We start from the raw sequence: 25,429 nt of genomic DNA, 5'->3' as shown, positions 1-25,429 counted from the left end.
AATGCATTGAATGCATTCTTTGCCCATCAGGGATTTCAGTATTCGGTTCCCATTCCACCACCATTCCAGTCACGATTTGATGGGGCCGGTACTTCTGGGACACAGCCACATGATGATGGAGATGACGAGTGATCCTTTTGATTTTTTTTATTTGTTTTGTGTTATTTTTAGTTTAGTAGTATTTGGTCTGTAATTAAACTTTGATTTAGTTTGTTTTACTTTTGTTTTCCATGTTGATGCTCTATGGTTGTTTAGATTTATGCAGAATATTCGCCCTTAGGAAGTTGGCAGTAAGTTCAGCAGCTAGGTCCGACTGTTGCTAGAGAGAGCCATGTGAGAGTGCGAAGGTTATAGTCAAGACCCACAATTTGTCATAAGTGTGGGGTGCATCTTTATTGGAATTGTATTTCGATGCAAGGAAGAAATAACGTTCCGACTGCCACGACGTGGTTGACACTTTCCCACGTCATGGTTATTATACATTGCATCTAATTGCAATATTTTGCACCACATTTTCAAAGATGGCGGTCTGGATTTTATTTTTCGGCAAATTTAGAAGCAGCAGTTCCAGTTTTCAGTTTTTCAGCAATATTTGAAGCAACCTGTAGCAGCCCCATTCGATCTCGCCACAACTACCCAGGGGAGTCTGTTCCTTTTTCTCCTTTTTTATGTTCTTAATTTGTTTTAGCATACAATGAGGGCATTGTATGAATTAAGTGTGGGGTAGGGGGTCGGTAAAAGTAAATTATAAAAATGAAATAATAGTTGGAAATTGCTAGATTTAGGGAAATTCAAAAATTTAAAAGAAAACTTGAAATAATAGTTTAATTTAGAAAAATCTAGTGATAATTTAAAATTTTGCTAATATTTTATGAGATGATCCGATGAGAACTCAAATGTTTAGTTGAGCCAATATACGTTATAGTGCATTTGTGGCTTCCCTTATTTTAGTGAAATCATGGAACAAAAACATAACCCCGCTCGGTTTGAAGGATGCAATATGTTTAGCAGCCTAAACATGAAATGTATCCAGGAAAATTATTATCATTAACCAATAAAGGTTGAGGTTGAGCGCCTCTGCTTAAGCATGTGGGTTTTGAGCGAAAAAAGAGAGGTACATGTAAAAAAAAAGAGAGAGAATTACGAAAAAGTTTGAAGAATTTTGGAGCAAATAAAGTGAAGATCAAAAGATCAAAATTCCAAGAAATTCAAAAAGTTGAAGATACCAAGAAATCAAATCAAATAAGGTGGTGAATTCAAAGAAATCAAAGATCAAATTGTTAAGAAAGTGAAGAATTCCTAAAAAGTTCCATAGTGGTATCATAAATTATAATTCTAGATTATGTATGCTTAGGTTGCTCAACTAAAAATACCTTGAGGTTAGGACGTTTTCTGCGGATGGATTCGGAGGGTTGCATAAAATGAGAATTGTTCGGAAAAAGTGGGCAAGTGTTTATGAAGATTGTGAGTATTTAAAGTATGGGGGGTACTTTAGGAAAATTTTAGACACAAATGCATGCGTTGAGGTCTTGGCATAATGGCTGAGTTTTAAATGGATTGTTTAGTGCGATATTGGTAAAATAAAAGTAAATTTGCTTGGGGGCAAGCAAAGGCTAAGTGTGGGGTATTTTGATATGTGTATTTTTATATGCACTTTATCTTAATATTTTGGCCTTATTTATTCTATTTTAGAACTAAAGAGTACTCATAATACTTTGAATTATGTTTTGCAGCTATTTGTTGTCGATAAAGCACAAAAGAAAAGACTGAAGCGGAAACCGGGCTTAGAAGCTAAAAGAAAGAAAAGAATTCTGAGGTAGCGAGTACGCCCCGCGTACCTTAAGGTTACGCCCCGCGTACATGCTTGCACCGGATAGACTTGATCGCGTGATTATCCAGAGTACGCGCTGCGTAATCCTAAGTACGCCCAGCGTACTTAGGTCGGCCACAAAGATTATAAATGTCGATTTTTAGCTAACCAGGAGGGGGAATTCGACTTCTAACCTAATTTAGTCGACAATTAACTTCTGTTAAGCCGTTTTGAGGGTCTAGAAGGCGGCCGGAAGGCCGTTAAGCTAACGGGAGCAGAGATCTGAAGGATTGGAGAGTGGATACATGTCGGTAATCATATGGATTGCTAACGTGACCATGTTTAGCACTTCCTTATGGTACTTTTTGTATTTAGTTTCTGATTTGGGTGTAAAAACCTTTTACTTTGTGTTTATGATTGAATGAAGTTTTGATTCTTAGACTAATTGTTATGTTAAATAATTTATTTGTGTTTAATTTATCTTGCCAAGCTTGTTCAAAGATCCTCATGTGTTAATGATGATTATTTGCTGTTAATTGTTAAGTGAATTAAGTTGTATGAAAACCTGCTTGATTTGCTTGTCTCTTATGATTTTTTATGACCATTGAGATTATAAGACTAGAAATAATGAATGTGAAACTAGGATTAACTTGGGAATAAGTAAGTTAATGTGTGAGCCTTGTTTGATGACCATCAACAAGAGGTTAATTAAATGTTTAAATTAACTAAATTTACAAGTCTTGCTTGATACGAACTGAACACTAGGAAGCATGTTAGTTTAATCAATTGATCACTGTTTGAATTAACTTGTTTGCTAAAGGATTAGTTATAGTGAACATGAATCTAATCAATTTAGGAATCGGTGAACATGAATAAATGAATTTGTGTATGCAATTGTTTATGTTTTCAAGGTGGAATTAGTCTAAACCAAAGTACCTAAAGAGATTTGTTTTCCTGTTAGTTTATCGAGGATGGGTAATTAATTATTAGTTTGAGGTTTATTAAATTATGTCTTTTATTCTTTTCGTGTGACCTATAATCAGATATATTAAATTGATCCACCGTTCCCTGTGATCGACACCCGACTTACCTAAGCTATACTGTAATCTGACTAGGTACACTTCCTATAAGTGCATAGTTAGTCTAAGTTTGTTAGGTTATAAATATTAAAATTAATGGGTACTTCCGTGCACATCAAGCTCATAGGGATTTCGGGAAGTTGTCATCTGGTTTTGGAATTTGTGTGATTCATAAGGTTGTCTAGTAATGGAGTGCTAGTTTCTGTAAGCCCTGGTTGTTGGCAAGTTTGAATTGTAAGACTGTGAGATGGATTGGGAATCCATCAACTTTTGGTTAATTGGGAGAGCGCATTTTGAATCCAAGTGGGGGAGAATCGTTTGGTCTAAAGGTTGTATAAGAAGAGAAAAGAAGGTTTCATTGTGCATCAGTTGTGATGTTTGGTGGATATTGATCAGGAACAGGTTGAGGGTTATGTTAGAGCCTCTCTGTCTGTTCATGTCAGATGAAGGCTTTAGGGTTCTAAGCATAACCCAAACACTTGGTTGGGGGATATAGTCAGATGCGGGTTTGACTCAGGGCAATTATGGTTGGTTTGGTAGATGAGCAGTAAGACCATGGGTGGTGACCAATGCAAGTAGTGGTAGAAGTGTCATAAGACTATGTGTTGGACGTAGCATTTGCTAGATCGGAAGACAATATGGTAGTGCTATAAGACTATGGGGTGCCCGTAACATTCACTCAAATTAGCAGACAGTACGTGAGCAATAAAGGGCTCACAATGTGAGGAGCGCTGCAGCCCAAACCCATGATCTTTGATGGTTTTGGAGCTTTTCTTGGATTGGAATAAGGAGGAAAGAAGAAGAAGAAGGTGGCATTGTGTTGTGGCTTGCAAGGACTCATTGTCTTCATCATTTTACATTGTTTTTGGACCATTGTTATATAAGGCCAGATCTAAGTTTTGTCCTACTTTTCTTCTTGATTGAGCATGTCGAGTGAATAGAAACCATAAAGTTGGCAATTTGATGAGTTATGAGGACCTTAGGATGTCTTGGAGTTCAGATCTATAAAATGGTTGAGTATTGGAGCATTGGATGAAAGTTGAATGTATTTTCTTCAACTTTGGACCTAAATGAGATCTAGACATATATTTGACATATACATCTTAAAAGCATCAACTTTCTAGTGTATTAAGAAGTTATAAGACCCTCTGGAAAGTTGGAGTGCAAGGCTTAATTGATTAAGGACTTAAAAGACGGACTTTTGCTTTAGACTATTCTCACAGCATGAGGCATGGGGGTCTCACGGCGTAAGGGATGAGTGACCCCGTTTCTAGTTTTCTTCTTGGATCTCACAATTTGAGAGAAGGCTCCACACGACATGATGGCAACTTCGTTGACTTTTGGACTTTGTTTGACTTTTGGGTCAAGATTCTATTTTTAGAAGGTAGACTTAAGGTTTACCTTGTGTGGATTAATAGGAGGTACTGAAAACCAATCTTTTGGCATAAGAGCAATTAGTTGAAGTTGACTTTGTAAATCAGGTGAGTCTTCTCACTGTATCGGTGGGTCTAAGGTACCAATTCCGGCTCATTACTTGTTATGTGGAATGCTAGTTCTCTCTGTGATGCTTGCATGAAAGACCACGATTTGGACCATGGAAAATGTATGGAAGACCAGGATCTGGCCCCTGGAAGTTGTTTGAAAGACCAGGATCTAGCCCCTAGCACTAGTATGTAAGATTGGGATTGGCCATTGACATTGCAAGGAAATACCACGGGGGGTAGCCAATCACACTTGTATGTTTTGGTATGTGGTATTTTGTGGAACTCACTAAGGTTTGTGCTTACGTTTTATTGCTTATATTTTCAAGTACTTCCGGTACAAAAAGGAAGGGTCCGACGTGACCACACTACATCCATCCATGTTTCCACAACTTTCTAATTTTGGGATTGTACTCAGATAATTGTTTTACATTAATACACTTTGGAATGATTAGTATAACCAAAAGGTGTTATATGATAGATTAAAAATGAATTTTTTTTGCCTTACAATTTTTGGGATGTTACAGACTAAGGGAAAATAACTAATATCATGCTCTTAAAATTATAAATACTAAACACTTGACAATCGAAATATAAGATTTGGTTATATATATATATATATATATATATATATATATATATATATATATATATATATATATATATATATATATATATAAGATTTGATTTGTACACAAGAGTTTTTCTTAATACATAAAAATGTGTCTTTTAAAATTTTATTATACAATTCTATAAATCATAAATTGGTGTGTATAGAGAAAAATTATTGAGTATTAATCACTTCTCTTCAGTTAAATATATATTTAATTGATTTAAGGTACCTAACTTGATGCGATGATATTAATATAATTAATTTAATTATTTAGTTAATTTACTATAATGACCTTAAAAGAATTTTTAAATTGATTGGTCCAGAATGAATTATAAATTAACATAACAATTTAATGATATATATATATATATATATATATATATATATATATATATATATATATATAAGAAATGAACTGGTTGGTACTACCATTCTAATTAAAATTTTGTTTTATGACCATACCATGATTATTATATGGTACTATACCACCAACTAAACGTGTTAGCTACTAATTTTCTTAGTATGGTTGGTAGCGTGTTGGTTGGTTTTCCGTGATGTATATTTAATAACCTTAGTTTGAAATTCATTATGAAACATTACTATGGTGTATGTGAAAACCCCAAAATCTATAAATCATCTCATTAGGAATGTTTTAATATGCTTAAAGTGAGTTTTAGCTTGAGATGCTAGTATACTCTCATTCCTTTCATTTATGGATTAATTTGGAGTTTAAATGGTTTTTGAAAAGCTTCAAGAACAGTGGTATCTTACTTTAAACTTGATTTTATGAAATCAATGTTGATTTTAATCATATTAATGTTTCTAAACTAATTTCAAGCTATGGCATTCATCAATTATTAGAAAATGCACTTATGGATTTGATTTTGAGATTTCACTTTGAGTTAGTGAATCTATGGTGGATTGATTTTCATTTATCTATAAACTTGATTTTGAAATCTTAAAATCGTTTTGAAATGTTCCGAAATTGATTCACATCTTGAATTTGAAGTTTAAGTGGTGATGATTTAGGTTTGTCGAAGTAAATTTGAGGCTGATAGCCTATTTTATTTGCTTATTTTTATTAGTTTATTTTATATTTTTAGATCTTTTTATCATTAATGCATTGTATTTTATTTATTTTTCTTTAGTATGGATCGTACCGGGTGCTTGTTATGTTGAATAAGATATTTTGTAGGTTTTTCGGTGCTTGTTGCGGTTGCGGGTTGATTTGAGAAGAGCTTAGTGGGCTCCCGAAGCATTATTGGGCTTGGCGGAATCAAAGAGGAAGAATCGGGCTTTGAAAGTTATTGACTTGGATTATTTGGGCTTGTGAAGATGGATCATAAAATTCAAATTTTGGGCTTGGAGCATCCATTTGGTGGCTAAATGATGATTGGTGCATTTCAAATTACATGGACAAGGAGGGGGGGACCAAAGGAATCTTTGGTAGTGGAAGGGTGGAGTGGCTTGGTGGACCAATAGCATTACAGCAACATTTGCGCGGGTGGAATTTCCATCGCGCGGGTACCCGCGCAACTGCCCAGTTTGGGCATTTTGGTCATTTGGCTTGCCATAACCCTTGGGGATCAGATCTGGAGGCTCATTCATGATTTTCCACCATTGGAGACCTGCAAGAGGCGATTTTGGGAGCTAGAAATCATTTCCTTTCATCTTTCCAAATCTTAGGTAGTTTCTTTATGCAATTACATTATTGTTCTTGTTACTTTGTTTCCATGAGTGGCTAATACTCTTATTTGGTTGACTTTGGCTGAAACCCAATGAATGTTTGTGGGTTTTGAAGGATTTATGTTGATTATCAATTTATTCCATGTTTATGATCCTAGTTTGCAATTCTTATGCTTATTTGATACTTTGATCATGAGCTTAGTATTTGATTGAGCAATAGTTGATTTATTTCATTGATTTTGCATTGGATCATTGAATTTATCTAGAACAAGGGCTTTATGATGGTAGAAATCATCTCTAGCTTATGAATCATATCTCCTTTATGGATGTGTAAGCATTTGACATCCTCTAGGAATTGGGGATTCCTTCATTCTTAAGGCTAATTGATTTCTTGGGATTAATTGCTTCAATTGACCCTTGATCTTAATTAAGAAGGTGTGTTGTGGGCTTCCCCAACCTCCATACTACCTATGAGGAATCTTGGCATATCATGCTTCATGATTGCTATAACCAATTTGGGATGAAGGATAAGCTTTGTATTAGATCCTAATGATAAACACACAAATGTTCATTGTGTTGAATTGCCTTAGTTAACCAATTATTCCTAACCTTTGAGCATCTCATCAACTTGCTTAATTGCAAGGTTTTTAGTTATTTATGTATTTTAGTTATCAAGTAATCAAACACCCCCCTTTTATTTTAATTGTAGTTAGTTAGTTTAATTTCACTAGTTCTATTGAATTGCATTGGTGATTGAATACAACCATTTCCCCGAGGATCGATACCCCTTTTACCATTATATTACGTTTATATAGCAATCAAAGGGTGTAATTTTCTTGGTGGGCTTGACATCCCGATCAAGTTTTGGCGCCGTTGCCGGGGAAATTGGTTTTTGTTATTTGATTGTTTATGCCTAGGTCTACAAGAACCGGTGAACTACTTTACAATCCGGAAATTGAAAGAGAAGCAAAAAGGTTGAAAAAGTTAGCCAAACAAGCAAAGCAACAACAACTAGTTCAAGCTTCTTCCTCTTCTCCACTAATCAACATAGAAGATCAAGTTCATACTTCAAGTGATACCGACACCGAACAGAGTTCTCCAATTGTTGGTCATTCCTTTGAAGACATTCCATTTGAAAACCACATAGCCATGAATCACACTCCACCTCATAATCCCAACCCAAACCCAATAAATCAAGATGCCAATACCCCACCCCATCAACCAAGACAACAACCACAAGAACCTCTCATTGATATGCCACCTTGGAATCAAGCCCCTCCTCAAAACCAACCCAATTATCAACCACCACCACAACTACAAAACCAACACTTCCACCAAAACAACCAGCCTCAAAACAATGCTTTCAAGTTCAACAAGTACATTACCCAAATCAACCCAATTACCAACACCCTCCAATGTACCAAAACCCAATGTACCCACAACAACAACCTCCTTACAACCAATACCCTAACTACCAACCTTATCCACCACTAATCTACAATCCTCAACAATACCCATATCCACCTTACCAACAACCACCCAATTACTTGCAACAATATCCCAATAACCCCAATCCACCCAATCCTCCTCAAGAGTTGACACTTAGACAAATGATGGAAACGGATGTTACTCATACACCTCTTGCTATTGTTTATCCCGCAAACCGCCGAGGGATTGAATTGAAGTCAAGTTTCATCCATCAACTTACCAAGTTCCATGGGTTGGATAGAGAAGATCCTCAAAAGCATTTGAAGTCCTTTCATATGATATGTGTTAGCATGTTGCTCGACAATGTGACATTGGATGATTTCAAGTTAACCGCATTCCCGCTCACCTTGAAAGACAAAGCTAGAGAGTGGTTATTCAACTTACCACCGGGATCTATTCACACATGGGAAGAGTTACTCAAGGCCTTCAATAGCAAATTCTATCCCACCTCCCGAATATCAAGCCAACGAAGTGACATTTTGGGGATTCGTCAAGGGGAAAATGAAACATTTCATGATTTTTGGGAGCGCTTCAACAATTTGTGTACAAGTTGTCCTCAACACAATATACCCGAACAACTACTTCTCCAACAATTTTATGAGGGTATGAATGAAAAAGATCGGAGGATGATTCATGCTTCAAGTGGTGGTGACATCTTCAACAAAACCCCTCACGAGATCCGATTACTTTTTGGTACCATTTCTCAAAATCAAAGGAATTTTGGGACTCGAAATGACATGAAGAGAAATTCTACACAAGTGGTTGGTGAAGTTAGCAACACTCAACATTTGGAATCAAAGCTCTTGGATTTGACTAATGTGTTAAGTCAAATGGTAGTGGGAAGTGGTCAACAATTGATGGTATGTGGTATTTGTGCAATGACGGGTCATTATACGGATAAGTGTCCCACACTTGGAAGTGAACCGGAAGATGTGAATGCAATGGGCGGATATCAAAGTCAACCAAGACCCATGGGATTTCAAAATAACTTCAACCCAAATTGGAGGAATACCCAAAACAACCCTTATCCACCAAAGCAAAATCCACCAAATCTTTTGATGAGACCCCAACATCCACAATACCAATCCCAAAAACCTCCATATCCACAAAATTCTTATAACCCTCCACATTACCAACACCCTCCACAACAAGGTCAATCAAGTGGTAACCATCAAATGAGCCTTCAAGAACTTGTTACTTCTCTTGCTCAAAGTCAAACCCAATTTCAACAAGAAACCAAGAATACTTTCTCCAACATTCAAGCACAAATTGGAGACTTGGCAACCGCTCTCAACAAGATAGAACAAAGGGGTAAACTTCCATCACAAACCGAGAAGAACCCCAATGTGAATGCCATCACCTTGCGAAGTGGGAAAACACTTGGAGAAAGTCAACCTAAAAGAGTTTCAAGAGAAGAAGAAGATGAAGTGATCATAGTGGATCCTCCAAAAGTTGTGGTTCCTCCAAAAGAACCGGTTGTGCCAAATGTTGATCAACCCGACCCTTCCAACAAATCCATCAAACCACTGGTCATACCACCACCTTTTCCATCTCGTTTGGCTTCCTCAAAGAAACAAGAAGAAGAGCAAGCGTTTCTTGAGACTTTCCGCAAAGTTCAACTCAACATTTCAATATTGGATGCCATTAAGCAAATCCCACGTTACGCCAAATTTCTTAAGGATTTGTGCACCAACAAGAGAAAATTCAAGACAAATGAGAAGATTCAAGTAAATGCAAATGCATTCGCGGTCATCCAAAAGAAGCTTCCACCCAAATGCAAAGACCCGGGAATGTTTGCTATACCTTGTACCATTGGTGATTTACATGTTGAAAGTGCCATGCAAGATCTTAGAGCCTCAATCAACGTCATGCCATACTCGGTTTTTCAATCTCTCAATGTTGGACCTTTGGAAGAAACCGGAGTCATTATTCAATTAGCGGACAAGTCAAGTGTATTTCCAAGAGGCATGTTGGAGGATGTACTCGTTCAAGTTAATCAACTAGTATTTCCTGCGGATTTCTATGTCATTGATCTTGAAGAAAAGACTTCTTCCAAGTCATCTATGATTCTCCTTGGAAGACCCTTCATGAATACCGCTCACACGATTATTGATGTCCACAATGGGAAGATCACCATGGAGTTTGATGGCGAGACCATTCACTTCAACATCTTCGAAGCAATGAGATATCCTAGCAATATATCTCCATTGTATCGAGTTGATGTGATTGAGCCAATCACCCAACAATTATTCGAGTTATCAAATGGAGATCTTTTGAAGATGGTTCTTAACATGAGTCTTGAAGGTGAAAGTTTGAAGAATACCTTGGATATGTATACATTGGATTCCGAAGTCGAAAATATTGTGAAGGCTTTAGAAATTACTAATTCCACAAAGAAGGGTGTTTCTCAAGTTGCATTATCTCATTCTCCAATCAAGATGCCACCTTCCATAATCCAACCACCCACACTTGAGTTGAAAGCTTTACCTATCCATTTGAAATATGCTTATCTAGGTCAAGATGGGACTTTACCGGTGATTATCTCTTCTCAATTGAAAGACTTTGAAGAAAACCAATTGATTGAAGTATTGAGAGAGCATAAAGAAGCCATGGGGTGGACCATAGCGGACATCAAAGGGATAAGTCCTAATGTATGCACTCACAAGATACTCATGGAAGATGATTGCAAACCTATGAGGGAAGCTCAACGGCGATTAATCCCATGATGGAAGTTGTCAAGAAGGAGATAATCAAGCTACTTGATGCAGATATGATTTATCCAATTTCCGACTCCAAATGGGTTAGTCCGGTGCAAGTGGTTCCCAAGAAAACGGGAATCACAGTTGTGGAGAATAACAAAGGTGTAATGGTACCCACTCGAGTTCAAAATGGATGGAGGGTGTGCATTGATTATAGAAAGTTGAATTCAAGCACGCGGAAAGATCACTTCCCTCTTCCTTTCATTGATAAAATGCTCGAGCGATTGGCGGGGAAATCGCATTATTGTTGCCTTGATGGATACTCAGGTTTTCACCAAATACCCGTTGCCCCCGAAGATCAAGACAAAATGACCTTTACATGCCCCTTTGGCACATTTGCTTACAAGCGGATGCCATTTGGATTATGCAATGCTCCCGCCACATTCCAAAGATGCATGGTGAGTATCTTCTCCGAATATGTTGAAAGTATAATCGAAGTGTTTATGGATGATTTCACCGTGTATGGCAATTCGTTTGATGAATGTTTGGGTAACCTTAAGAAGATTTTGAAAAGGTGCATAGAGAAAAAGTTGGTGTTAAACTTTGAGAAATGTCACTTCATGGTTAATCAAGGAATCATTTTGGGACACATCGTCTCCAAAAAGGGCATTGAAGTCGATAAAGCCAAAATTGATGTCATCCAAACCCTACCTTACCCAACATGTGTTAGAGAAGTGAGATCTTTCTTGGGTCATGCGGGATTCTATAGAAGATTCATCAAAGATTTCTCCAAGATTACGCGACCAATGTGCCTTCTTCTTCAAAAAGATATCGACTTTGACTTCAATGTTGCATGCCAAGAAGCCTTTGACAAACTTAAAGACTTGCTCACTTCCGCGCCAATAATCCAATCTCCAAATTGGGAGCTTCCATTTGAAATAATGTGTGACGCAAGCAATTTTGCTATTGGAGCGGTCTTAGGTCAAAAAGAGGGCAAAGCATCACATGTCATCTACTATGCTTCTAAAACATTGGATAATGCTCAAGCCAACTATTCCACCACTGAGAAGGAACTTTTAGCCATTGTATTCGCCTTGGAAAAATTCCGGCAATACCTTCTTGGGACAAAAGTAATTGTATATTCCGACCATGCCGCATTAAAGTATCTCATGACCAAGAAAGATGCCAAACCACGGTTGATTCGTTGGATTCTTCTTTTACAAAATTCGATCTTGAGATAAAGGATAAAAGTGGTGCCGAAAACCTAGTTGCAGATCACTTAAGTCGGTTGAATGTTGGCGATTCTTCTTCTCCTATCCTTGATGAATTCCCGGATGAGCACCTCTTCCATATCTCAAATTCCATTCCATGGTATGCGGATATTGTCAATTACTTGGTTACTAAAGAAATTCCTCACGCCTTTACCAAGCACCAAAAGGCCAAGTTGAAGAGTGATTCTAAATACTACGTATGGGACGACCCTTATCTTTGGAAACATTGTCCGGATCAACTAATACGGAGGTGTGTTCATCAAAATGAGGTCGAGTCAATTTTGAAATTTTGCCATGAATATGCATGCGGGGGACATTTTGGTCAAAACAAAACCATGCGAAAGGTGCTTGAATGCGGACTCTATTGGCCAACAATGTCAAGAGATACCTATCTATTTTGCAAGAGTTGTGATAGATGTCAAAGAACGGGTACCGTATCCATGAGGCATGAGATGATTCAAAGTCCTATCCTTATTTGTGAAATCTTTGATGTTTGGGGAATAGACTTCATGGGTCCCTTCCCCATTTCGTTTGGTTATACTTATATACTCTTGGCAGTTGATTACGTTTCAAAGTGGGTTGAAGCAAAGGCTACACGGCATGATGATTCAAAAACTGTTATTGACTTCTTGAAGTCAAACATTTTCGCAAGATATGGTGTACCGAGAGCCTTAGTGAGTGATAGGGGCACTCATTTTTGCAATAAAATGATGGAAGCAATGACAAAGAGATATGGTGTCACACACCGGATATCAACCGCTTATCATCCACAAACAAATGGCCAAGCCGAAGTGTCAAACAGAGAAGTCAAACAAATTCTTGAAAAAACTGTCAACACTACCCGAAAAGATTGGAGCTTAAAGTTAGAAGATGCTTTATGGGCGTATCGGACCGCCTACAAAACTCCAATTGGTATGTCTCCATTCCGCCTTGTCTATGGAAAATCTTGTCATTTACCGGTGGAATTGGAACACAAGGCATATGGGGCGGTTAAAAAGTGCAATTTCAATCTTGAAGAAAGTGGAAAGCACCGAAAAATGCAACTTCAAGAACTCGAGGAGTTGAGAAACGAGTCTTACGAAAACGCAAGCATCTACAAAGATAAGACGAAAGCGTTTCATGACAAGCACATCACTTGAAAACACTTTATTCCAGGTCAAAAAGTTCTTCTTTATCATTCACGCTTAAAACTGTTCCCGGGAAAGTTGCGATATCGATGGCACGGACCTTTTATTATCATAAAAGTGTTTGATCATGGTGCGGTTGAAATCAAGAGTTTGGAAACTAACCAAATCTTCAAAGTTAATGGGCACCGCTTGAAACCATATTATGAAGGCTTTGATACGGGAGAATTCGATAACATAACATTGGAAATACCAAATTACGAAAGTTGATGGAAGCGGGACTATGTCTTGGCAAAGACGTTAAATAAATGCAATGTAAATAAATAATGTCCGTTTGAAGTTTTGGGTGTTTCTACATTTGAAGTTAGCCATAAAAATAAGCATATAGAAGTCTTCCAGTGATTTTGGTGAAGCTTGAAAATTTCCAAAAATTTGACTTTTGCACGGGTGCCCGCGCAGTCTTTGCGCGACCAACCCCAGCCGCGCAGGTCCCGAGTTCCAAATTACACAAACAAGGGGTGCAAACTGATTGTTGCGCGCGGCCAATACCCACCCGCGCAGGACTTTTGTGCGGCCAAGACTAAATCATTTTATTTATTGCGCGGCCACCATATTTGCCCTAAATTGCAAAACTCACCCAGATACCCGCCCCATACCCACTATTTGAACCGGATTCGACCCATTTATCACCCAACCTTATAACTCCTTTAACTCGTCGGCCCCCTTTTCCCTCCGTGTGCCTCCCGTCAGCAACGAACATCGCCTCCCACCACTTTCTTCTCCGAACACACATCGCCGCCGCTGCTGTCTACGCCACCGGTCGGCGCTACCAGCCAAGCATCACCAAAAGCCACCGCGCACATCTTCCGCCTCCACCCAGTTTCTTCCGCCTCCCACCACTTCCTTCTCCAACCGCACGTCGGCATTACCCTCCGTCGGCATTCCCGTGCAGTTGTTTTTTGTCGCCGGAAAAGTGACGCTTCGTCGGCGCTCCACCACCACCACCTAATTCCGCCTAAACCCCACCCCTTTTAACTTCAAAACCGTCGTCGGCCGCCACCCTTCTCATCCTCGCCGGAAAACCGAAAACCGTAGATCCCGACACAACCTTCCATCCAATTCCAAAAATTCTTGGGGCAACCTATTCCAAACACTCCACCGCACACCGATCTATTCTTAATCTGGGAAAATCTTATCGCCGGAAACCAAGCTCCACCACCGGCCACCGTCTGCCGCCGCTGCCGGCCGCCACCACAAATTTTCCCCAAAAATTTCAAAATTTTTGTTTCTCACCAGAGATTCAAAACACTTAATTTGTGGGCTTAAACTTCAAGCTTGGGGTGCGGATTTTTGCGTATTTCTTTCGGACTTCAACACACAAAGTTGGTAATCCCTTTTAATTTATTGCATTCATTTTCTAATTTTACTAGACTTATGCTATGCATTAGGTTAAATAGAATTAGTCTTAGCTTGCCTTGAATTGATTGAATTGAATTGCATTGTGCCAAATTGCCAATTTGGAATATTACCCGGTTTTAATTATTTGATTTGATTGGATTGGTGTGAGGCGAGTGTGAGGGATAATCTTGTTCAAGTTTTTGTCTTTGCTAGATTCATTCACAGGTACAATGGCAAGGGATAAGACCATTCACGCATCTCATGGTTCTTCGCGTGAAGCTCAATCCTCGGGGCCATCCAATAAAATGTCCACCGACCATGTTGATCGTGATGGGAACCTTACCCTCACGAGTGCCCAAAGCCGAGAGTTCAAATCCAACCTTCAAAAGCGTGCAATCCACGCCACAAAATTTTACCACCAAGATTCTATGGATTAACTCGGCCTTGACCACCACTTGCGACAATTATTTTTCCACATTGGTTGGCACCAGTTTCTCGATCTTTCTGCACGAACCTACAAGCAGCCCACAATCGAATTCCTCTCCACCTATGCTCGCAATGACACAGCGAGGGTACTCACTTTCAAACTCCAGGGTCGGCAGCACCGACTCAAGTACAAAAAACTTAACAAGATCATGGGCACATATGACATCTACAACTCCGACATTTACAGCCACCAATGGACTCAATTCAAAAGCTTGCCCAACGTAGAATTTTGGACCCAAATCACGAGCTTGCCCAAGTTCAATCTCAGTCGCCAAAAAGACCCGTTTATCATGCATCCTTGCTGGAGAATTGCCCACCGGATCCTATCCACATCTATCTTTGCTCGTCACGAGCCGGGACAAATCAACACCGTTGAGTTGTATTTTCTCTATTGCATGTCGCGCCACCGTTGGTCTTTGCCCGATTTCGCCACCTTCTTTTTAGACAAATGTGACAGCCTCCGGATGAAGACCACTGGTGACATTTGTATTGGAGGTCTCATTACCCTCATTGGTTTGGGTATGGGCCTTCAATTTCCAGCATCTGAATATGTACCAGTGGATGATCCACCTCTTTACCTTCTCGATTGCATTACTCTCATGCGGATGGAATTAATTCTACCTCATCCTAATCTTCTTGGACATTTCTCTTGGCTAAACCATGTCAAGGACCCAGTTTACATCTTACCCAATGCAAGTCTCTCCATCTTCACCACCAATGACCCCGAAACATGGTTTTTGCCTCAAGACTTGCCAGACGATGATGATGCAGCCGCGCATGATGACATGCAAGTGGACCCTGACAATGCTGATAACCCATTCGAGGCCAAAGACCATTATGATCTTCCAATCCGCCAGCTACCTCCACCTCATCCAGCTCAAGCTTCCGGGTCACACTTTCAGCCCTCGCAAGAACACTCCCAGCCACAGTATGACTACCACTCACACCAGCAACCCAATGAGCCCGACCCTGCACACGAACTTCCTCTCGATATTTACAGCCAGCTTGCTTCCTTGCGCCTTCAAGGCAATAGAAACACCGCAACCATCCATCGCATAGAGGAACAACAAGCACGCACCCACACTTACATGGAGGACCTATGGTATCATTTTCGGCCCGAGGACGGTTATCCTCCTCATGGACCTCCTCCATCTTGATCCCGGTATGACCCTTCCTTACTCTCATCCTAAGCATTGAGGACAATGCTTAATTTTAAGCTTGGGGTGAGGTAATCTAATCTTTTATTTTTATTGCATTTAGGTTGTATATAGTTGCATTTAGAGTTAGTCATTTAGGGCATTCATAAAAATTGCATTAAAAAAAATTCAAAAATATTACATATTTTCTTTCTTTCTTTTCTAATTTTCATACTTTTTAGATACATTCTAGTTTAAGTTCATGCATTTTTGTTCTCTCTTGTCTTCTCATCCCTACATGTACCATAGCGCCGAGTCATAAGTATTGAATCATAGATTGGTCCTGGGTCTTGATATGGAATTCCTTGTATTTGATGAATGGGACACATTTTGAGCCTCACAGACCACTTTGAGACCACTTGTGTGGGGGTCAGATGCAGGTAGCTTGATTGGGTCTAGGTGCGGAGGGATGTGGTTGGTCATGCCAATGTGTGCGAGCAAAGACTAGCCCGGTAAGGTATTTTGAAGAAATTGAAGATATTGAAGACTCGCATCTTGGTTTTGGAGGGAGTACCCCTTAGTACTCCCGAGTCTCGTCCGAGCCTTGTTTAGTTAGATTCTCACCGCCTTTTTAGGATAGGTTATCATTTTTCTAGGGGTCTAGAGTAGATAGTTAGATAGATTTTGTTTATCACACCTTGCATTGAGGTGCTTGATGAACTTTGAAGTGGGTCCCCCAATTCACATCTTTTGGGACCAAGTCTTTTCGGTAACACCCATTTTTGAGTCATTCCCTACCCTTTTTAGTTGATCTTGGCACATTGTCAATGATCATTAGGTGTTCATATTAACCTCCATCTATCACTCAATTTTCACTATTGGAGTCATATGTTACTTGGTGAAAATCCTTAAACCTTCCAAGAAGCAACACAAAGAATGAAGAAATTTGAAAAAGTGAAGAAAATAAGAGCCTATTAAAGATGATTAAAAAAAAATAAAAAAATAAATAAAAAAATAAAAAAAGAAAAAAAGAAAAGTAAAGAAAAAATAAAAAAGAATTAAAAAAAAAGTGAAAAAAAAAAAAACTGAATGTCAAGCAGCAAATGTGATTGAAGACCCAATAACAGAAGTTCAAGATTGAAGATTTAGGTTGTTAGGTTTAGATTTAGGTTAAGTATAGTTTTTATTATTTTATTTTATTTTTGATTTTTGGTGAGAAAAGGCCCCGACGATGAAACGGTAGACTGTAAAGGATAGTACAAGGGAGAAGCCTCTGAAACCAGATGTTTGCCCGGAGGTCGTGCTACAAAACCCTATTTCGTTATTATACACTTTGGCCTGAAAAATGTAGGAATCATAGTGTGTGAAGAGGCGCCTTTCCTTCGTGCACTATGGTCTACATTGGTGATTTAAAGTGCCCCCACTGGGCGCATCTCTGTTTCCTTTGTCTTGCACACCGCGACCGCATCCAGCCGTGATCTATTCTCCCATCAAGTGGTTGAGAATGTGGTTTATGGCACTAAAGCGGGGAACATTTTGAAGATGCGTAGGGTCCATGAAGGACTAATTCTGACCATGTTGACTGATGTTGACCAAGTTCTATGGTATCTTTCTTTTTCCTATTTAGATAGTTCATCCCGAGCTCATTTTTAGTCTTGTTCTAACTTGAGGACAAGTTAGGTTTAAGCTTGGGGTGATTTGATAGCTTATTTTATTTCCTTATTTTTATTAGTTTATTTTATATTTTTAGATCTTTTTATCATTAATGCATTGTATTTTATTTATTTTTCTTTAGTATGGATCGTACCGGGGTGCTTGTTATGTTGCATAAGATATTTTGTAGGTTTTTCGATGCTTGTTGCGGTTGCGGGTTGATTGGAGACGAGCTTAGTGGGCTCCCGAAGCATTATTGGGCTTGGCGGAATCAAAGAGGAAGAATTGGGCTTTGAAAGTTATTGACTTAGATTATTTGCGCTTGTGAAGATGGATCATAAAATTCAAATTTTGGGCTTGGAGCATCCATTTGGTGGCTAAATGATGATTGGTGCATTTCAAATTACATGGACAAGGAGGGGGGACCAAAGGAATCTTTGGTAGTGGAAGGGTGGAGTGGCTTGGTGGACCAATAGCATTACAGCAACATTTGCGCGGGTGGAATTTCCATCGCGCGGGTACCCGCGCAACTGCCCAGTTTGGGCATTTTGGTCATTTGGCTTGCCATAACCCTTGGGGATCAGATCTGGAGGCGCATTCACGATTTTCCACCATTGGAGACCTGCAAGAGGCGATTTTGGGAGCTAGAAATCATTTCCTTTCATCTTTCCAAATCTTAGGTAGTTTCTTTATGCAATTACATTATTGTTCTTGTTACTTTGTTGCCATGAGTGGCTAATACTCTTATTTGGTTGACTTTGGCTGAAACCCAATGAATGTTTGTGGGTTTTGAAGGATTTATGTTGATTATCAATTTATTCCATGTTTATGATCCTAGTTTGCAATTCTTATGCTTATTTGATACTTTGATCATGAGCTTAGTATTTGATTGAGCAATAGTTGATTTATTTCATTGATTTTGCATTAGATCATTGAATTTATCTAGAACAAGGGCTTTATGATGGTAGAAATCATCTCTAGCTTATGAATCATATCTCCTTTATGGATGTGTAAGCATTTGACATCCTCTAGGAATTGGGGATTCCTTCATTCTTAAGGCTAATTGATTTCTTGGGATTAATTGCTTCAATTGACCCTTGATCTTAATTAAGAAGGTGTGTTGTGGGCTTCCCCAACCTCCATACTACCTATGAGGAATCTTGGCATATCATGCTTCATGATTGCTATAACCAATTTGGGATGAAGGATAAGCTTTGTATTAGATCCTAATGATAAACACACAAATGTTCATTGTGTTGAATTGCCTTAGTTAACCAATTATTCCTAACCTTTGAGCATCTCATCAACTTTCTTAATTGCAAGGTTTTTAGTTATTTATGTATTTTAGTTATCAAGTAATCAAACACCCCCCTTTTATTTTAATTGTAGTTAGTTAGTTTAATTTCACTAGTTCTATTGAATTGCATTGGTGATTGAATACAACCATTTCCCCGAGGATCGATACCCCTTTTACCATTATATTACGTTTATATAGCAATCAAAGGGTGTAATTTGCTTGGTGGGCTTGACATCCAGATCAGAGGCTTAAATGTCTTCTACAGAACTTAATGGAGTTTCAGTTGTTTAACTGATTGGGTCATCATACTTGACCCATAAATCATTACATAATTAGGTTTTTAAATAACCTACAACTTATGTAGAATATGTTATTTCATTTAGTTAGATATCATTTGGAAACAATGTGGAAAATCTAGCAAGTCATATTAAACCATTAAAATATGAAGTTAAGATGAAACAAAGTATTGAAGTATTAGTATGAGCTTATCGTAGAATTTGAGTGATGAAAATATTTATCTATATAGGTCTACACTGAACACTCATAAATTTTTTGCTTGGTGTGAATAGTTATTTCAAGATAAGGTGAGTATACTGAGAGTACATATCTCTATAATTTATTCTTGTGATTTTTGGTGTGATTCCCTATCTATGACATAATATGCGTAGTCTGTGAATAGCATATGTAGTGTTTGCATTCATGAAAAGCATTTGGTGTGTTTGTTTCAAATGGATAAACTGTTGTGTTTCAGAGAAAATGTTTTACATCCATATTTGGTGCATTCTCTTAGGAAGGGTTTGGACAGTGACGCCATTTTGAAGGAGATACTTTGTGACCTTTAGTGTGTGAATACATTCTAGACAAGCCTCATTGTCACATGATGTTAGCTATCTCATGTGTCGACCATGTGTAATGGGCACATGTATCCTAGTTTGATGGGCCCATTAGTTATTTCCCATATTGTTGATTCCCTAGTAAGCGGTGTTAGACTTTAATATTGACATGTGTATAGGTTTAGAAGTATCTGTATTGTATTAGTATTCAGTGTAGAAATATTTTGGTGTATTGGTGATTTGATAAAATGCAATTGTTTAACTTGCTTCTTACATATATTTTGGTGTTTAGTGTAAATGTATTGTTGATATTTGATGTTTTGATGATATATAAATGTTAGAATGTTTTTTCCCATCTTATTGGAGTACGATGTTATTTGATATTTTAAAATTATTTTGGGAGGTTTTAAGCTTGAATTTGTCAAATCCACTACTCTTAAAGGATTGGCCAAAGGTGTTCTTTTCATTAGGTTTTCCAAAGTCTAACGTAGTATTTGGACATATACCTTATTAAAACTCATATTAAGGATAAAGATATGAAATATGAACATTTATAAGACATTTAATAAGTAAATAATATTTTTAACTGTATGATTTGATTTGATCTATGCAACCTTGCACTTTTAACAATTTTTTGTTAAGTTTATTTTTTAGGCCAAATTGTACATTTTGATGATATTCTTAAAGTTTAAAAATATTATAATGATTAAACAACTTCAAACAACCCATACAGAGGTGTTGCACTACTCACTTTAGTAGTTAATTTACAATTAGTAAATTACACTCCATTAATCAATTAGAAAATCTAATATAATATGTTTGACTATCAAGTAAATAATTGACATATAAGACCGTTGACATACAAGACAATCGAAAGACATGATTCTTTCAATATAAAGCATTTTGGAAAATAAAACAACCAAGTTGATCGTGACTATTCTAGACATCACTCTTTGCATTATATCCACTATTATTACACTGACAATTATTAATTAAATTATATAATGCAAATGACTAATTATAAGTAAAGTAAAGTAATCAAACTAAAATAATTATAAGTTAAACTAACCTATTTATAAATTAAATTGAACTACTTATAAATTAAGTGAAACTAACTAAATAAAACTAATTAAGCATAACATATTATAAATTACCTAAATTAAGTCAACTATTAAACTTATAATAAGAAATCATGTTGTTCTAGCATACTATTCCCGCCAACAATAACTTGATAGCACCCGACTGTATTTTCTAAAGAGTTTATTTAGTTGTCGAAGTTGGATGAACTTATTCTAAATCGACATGGTACGGTTTAATCTGCTAAATCGGATCAAAAGTGCACCAGTTGATGGAACGAACGATAACCATTTTCTTCGACTCCCAACTTTTTTAGACTGTTTGATGTTAAAAACTTGAAGCTTTGTAAGAAATTTGTAGAATTTAGAAAGATTTCAAGAAAGAAAAAGAGTTTGGGGTGGAAAAAATGGTTTGTGGATAAAATGTAATCTATAGGTGAGTTTTTGAAAAAAAAAAAAAAAAAAAAAAAAAAAAAAAACTTACCGTAAAAGTTGATCTAGTCGTTGGAAACAGGGTAGGACCCACACGGTGGACAAAGCAAAACCCGACCCAACTGTTGTTAGTCGGATTCAAGATAAATAGGACCCGATCCAGACTATTGGTCTGGACTGATATAAAAACAATAAATGGGCTATTCTGGCCCAATATAGCAGGACCAATATGATTTTTGGCCTATTATTAATCAGGGTGTAAATGGTAATTGTACTCGAGGCATTGGGTTTTTCTTCAACCCTCTTCATCTCTTCTGCACGACACATCGGAAAACATGGTAGGATTTGAAATCGGCGATGTTCCCTTTAGTCATGACGGATGGGTCCACCGGAATCCGACGGCTCCGCTGCCTGTATCCTTAATCACCCCGTCAATGTTACTTCGCCCCTTTCTCCCGTTCCGATAAACTTGGAGGTATTGCTGATTGGACCAAATCCAACTACAACGATCCTAATCGTTTCAACAACCGCAGCAATAATCCTGCCAACTCCGCCTTCGATTTCATCAATGACGATTCTTTGGGCGGCGGTCTCAACGCTGACGATGATGCCACCTTCCGCCTCGTCGACGGCAAGCCTCCACCACGCCCGAAATTTGGTCCTAAATGGAGGTTCCAGGACAATCGCAACCAGCTCCCGCAACGCCGTGATGAGGAGGTGGAAGCGCGTAAACGTGAAGCGGAGAAGCAGCGTGCTTGCAGTGACCGATTAGACCATGCTAACAGGTCTGGAGGTAATAACCCTAGACGCGAAGCAGTGGTGTTCAAATCGTCAGTTGACATTCAACAGGAATAGAACATGCTCGATCAAATCCCTTTCTCGACGTTTCAAAACTCTCATACACTGTTCCCGAACCAGAAGATCTACTTATTTGTGAGTCGCTTGAATCTTACGATAAAGTCTACGATAGAACAACGGCGAAGAACGAACGCCGATTGGAGCGTTTCAAGAAGACAAGAACTGGAATTTCTTCAAAGTCACAACTACGCACGATCCAGTGATTCGAAGGCTCACCAATGAAGATAAGCGACTGTACTCGCAACCAATTCTATTCTCTCCACTCTCATGTGCGCGCCAAGGTCGGTTTACTCATGGGATATCGTAATCCAACGAGTTGGTAACAAATTGTTCTTCGATAAACGAGATGGATCGCAGCTACATTTGCTATCTGTTAACGAAACGTCACAGGAGCCATTGCCTGAAGCGAAAGATGATATCAACTCTGCTCATTCTTAATCTCTAGAAGCCGCTTACATAAATCAAAACTTCTCACAGCAGGTTTACATTTGAGGAGCCAAATCCATTTGCAACCGAAGGAGAAGAAGTAGCATCTGTTGGGTACATGCAGGTATAGACGATGGAAGCTCGATAATGATATCTCCTTGGTGGCTAGATGTGAAGTTCAAAGTGTTATGGAGGTTAACAATCAGAAATCTTTCTTGACTTTGAATGCATTGAATGAATTTGATCCAAAGTATTCCGGTGTAGACTGGAGGAGGAAGTTGGATACTCAAAGAGGTGCAGTTTTAGCAAGTGAAATTAGGTTATGTAACAAGAGAGAATGATGAAGGTCGACGAACAAAGAGGGAAGAGATTGAGAATGATGCAGTAACCAGACGAGGGAGAAAGGGAACGATTGTTTAGGGTTTGGGACTTTAGGTAATACCGATGTATACCTTATTTTTTATGTTATATATTAATAATAAATATTAAAAAAACACAATTAAATATAGTGGGTCAGATTTTGGGTAGGGTGAGTTTCTCAAGAACCCAAACTGAAAGCGAGAACCCAAACTGAAACTGAGATTGATATTTCGGTTTTTGATTTTGAAACATAAAACCGATGGTTTCTGTTTGGTTTCACTTCTTCGGTTCCGGTCATTTGTTTTTGTCGGTTTTTTGGTTTGGTTTTGCTCACACCTATCAGAAGAGATCCCACTATCATACAAACCACATCAAAATCCCACACATATCAATAAAAAGAATCAATATAGCCATGAAAAGAAATAAAAACACACACCAAAAACACCTTGACTTATCACCACCAAACCACCCATAAAAGAGATACACAAAAGAAGTTCTGAGGCATGGAGTCTAAAATCCTCAAAGGTGACTACCCTGGAGATTGCACGCGGCTAGGGAATAGGGTCATCTTCAAATTCTCATTCCAATCATCATCCCTAATAAAGAATATAAATGAATTCACATTCACTCTCATTTCAATCATCATCCCTAATAAAAAATATAAATGAATCCACATCCTCACCCTCATATGGACCAGGATTCCGCATTAAGAGGAATCAGGGATTTATTTGTCTATTTTAATATGAAAACTTTTACGTAAATAAAACCTTTAAATTTCAATTTTACCAACATAAGATTAAAGATTTTACGAACCATAAAAATATTCATAGATTACATACAAACTATTATGGGTCTGTTCTGACCTAAAACCGAACCGGAAACTAACTTATTGGTTTTCAAAAATTAGAACTCAACCTGACCCAAAACCAATGGGTTCGGTTTCTCGGTTTTTAGGCTCTTTTCGATTTGGTTTGAGGCTTAAACCCAAACCTAATTAGAAGCCCAAGTAATTCTTTGAAAGATGATATATCCTTTTTATAGAAGTAACGATGGTGGATTTTTCTTACTAGGGGTGATGCGGGAATGAAGTTAGAATCAACATTGTTTATACAAGAGATGATATGCTAGCTTAGTTTAAATACCTGGGAGATGTGATATACTTTTTAAATGACATCGAAAATAAAACGAACGTAGGGATGTGCATTTGGACCGAATACCCGAACCGGACCGACCCGAATTAGGACCGAATATGTTATTCAGGTCGGTTCTCAGGTATTTATTTTTGCCCAATTCGGGTTTTGGTTATTCGGTCCGGGTTACCCGAATAAAGATTTAATCGGGTCAAAAAGACCGACCCGAAAAATGAAAGGTTACTTTGGCCGTGCGTATTACATAGCAAGTAATATCGTCATGCAAAAGAGAAAAGAGTCGTATCCCGCTATGATCGTATCCATAATCCCGCTATCATCAAAGTTTAAAAAAAAAGGGAGTTTGCTCTAGTCGATCATTGTTTCACCCTTGTTATCGTCGATCGTACCTACTACCACTGCCCAATTTCCATCGACTCATTGGTTCATCAGCTTTGCCTACCTCCTAGTTTACTGTCATCAATCACAAAAAAATCAAGCCAAGCATTCAAGAAATCGACCTACACTCTACTATCAATAAATCGAATTTCAATCTTCATCTTCAAGGAATCATTCTAAATCATGGACAATTGGGTTCCAAGTGTAAGCATTATTATCTTAATCTACTGTTTTTCTTTTAATTGTTATGATCTTATTCTTTCAAAATGTTATCATTGCTATTTTATCATATTAAATACAATATGTTGTGTTAAAATTGTTAATCTATTTCAATGTATTATGTGATTGTAAATCATTGTCTTATTGTAATTATTATATTTCAATGTTAAAGAACATATTTTGCTATTTTATGATATTAAAATCATTTTGTTATTGTGTTTTAGATTGATGATGAAGATGTTTTGATTGATAACACTCAAATTGACAACAAAGACGGAAAAGGTCAAACAACAAAGAAGAAGAAAAAATATATCAAAAGAGCGGCTTGTTGGGCCGACTATGATGAAGTTAAGGTTAACAACGTTCAATATAGCAAATGCAAATAGTGTGAGACGTGGCTCAAAACTGCGTCCGGCGAAAACGGTACATCTAGTATGATTAGACATACAAAAAGATGTAAACAGAACCCAAAAAATTT

The 25,429-nt window shown here is 37.9% G+C and overlaps 2 pseudogenes; both read left to right on the top strand.

Moving 5' to 3' along the window:
* Window positions 1–8,762: 8,762 nt before the first annotated feature.
* Window positions 8,763–13,521, top strand: LOC145039709 (uncharacterized; annotated as a pseudogene).
* An 8,285-nt stretch (window positions 13,522–21,806) lies between these two features.
* On the top strand, window positions 21,807–23,262 carry LOC145038584 (eukaryotic translation initiation factor 3 subunit D pseudogene; annotated as a pseudogene).
* The last annotated feature ends 2,167 nt before the right edge of the window (window positions 23,263–25,429 follow it).

The sequence above is a fragment of the Lactuca saligna genome, chromosome 4, assembly GCF_052625555.1.
Source record: "Lactuca saligna cultivar CGN05327 chromosome 4, ASM5262555v1, whole genome shotgun sequence".
In the NCBI taxonomy this organism is placed as follows: domain Eukaryota; kingdom Viridiplantae; phylum Streptophyta; class Magnoliopsida; order Asterales; family Asteraceae; genus Lactuca; species Lactuca saligna.
This window is presented reverse-complemented; position numbering and strand designations above follow the sequence as displayed.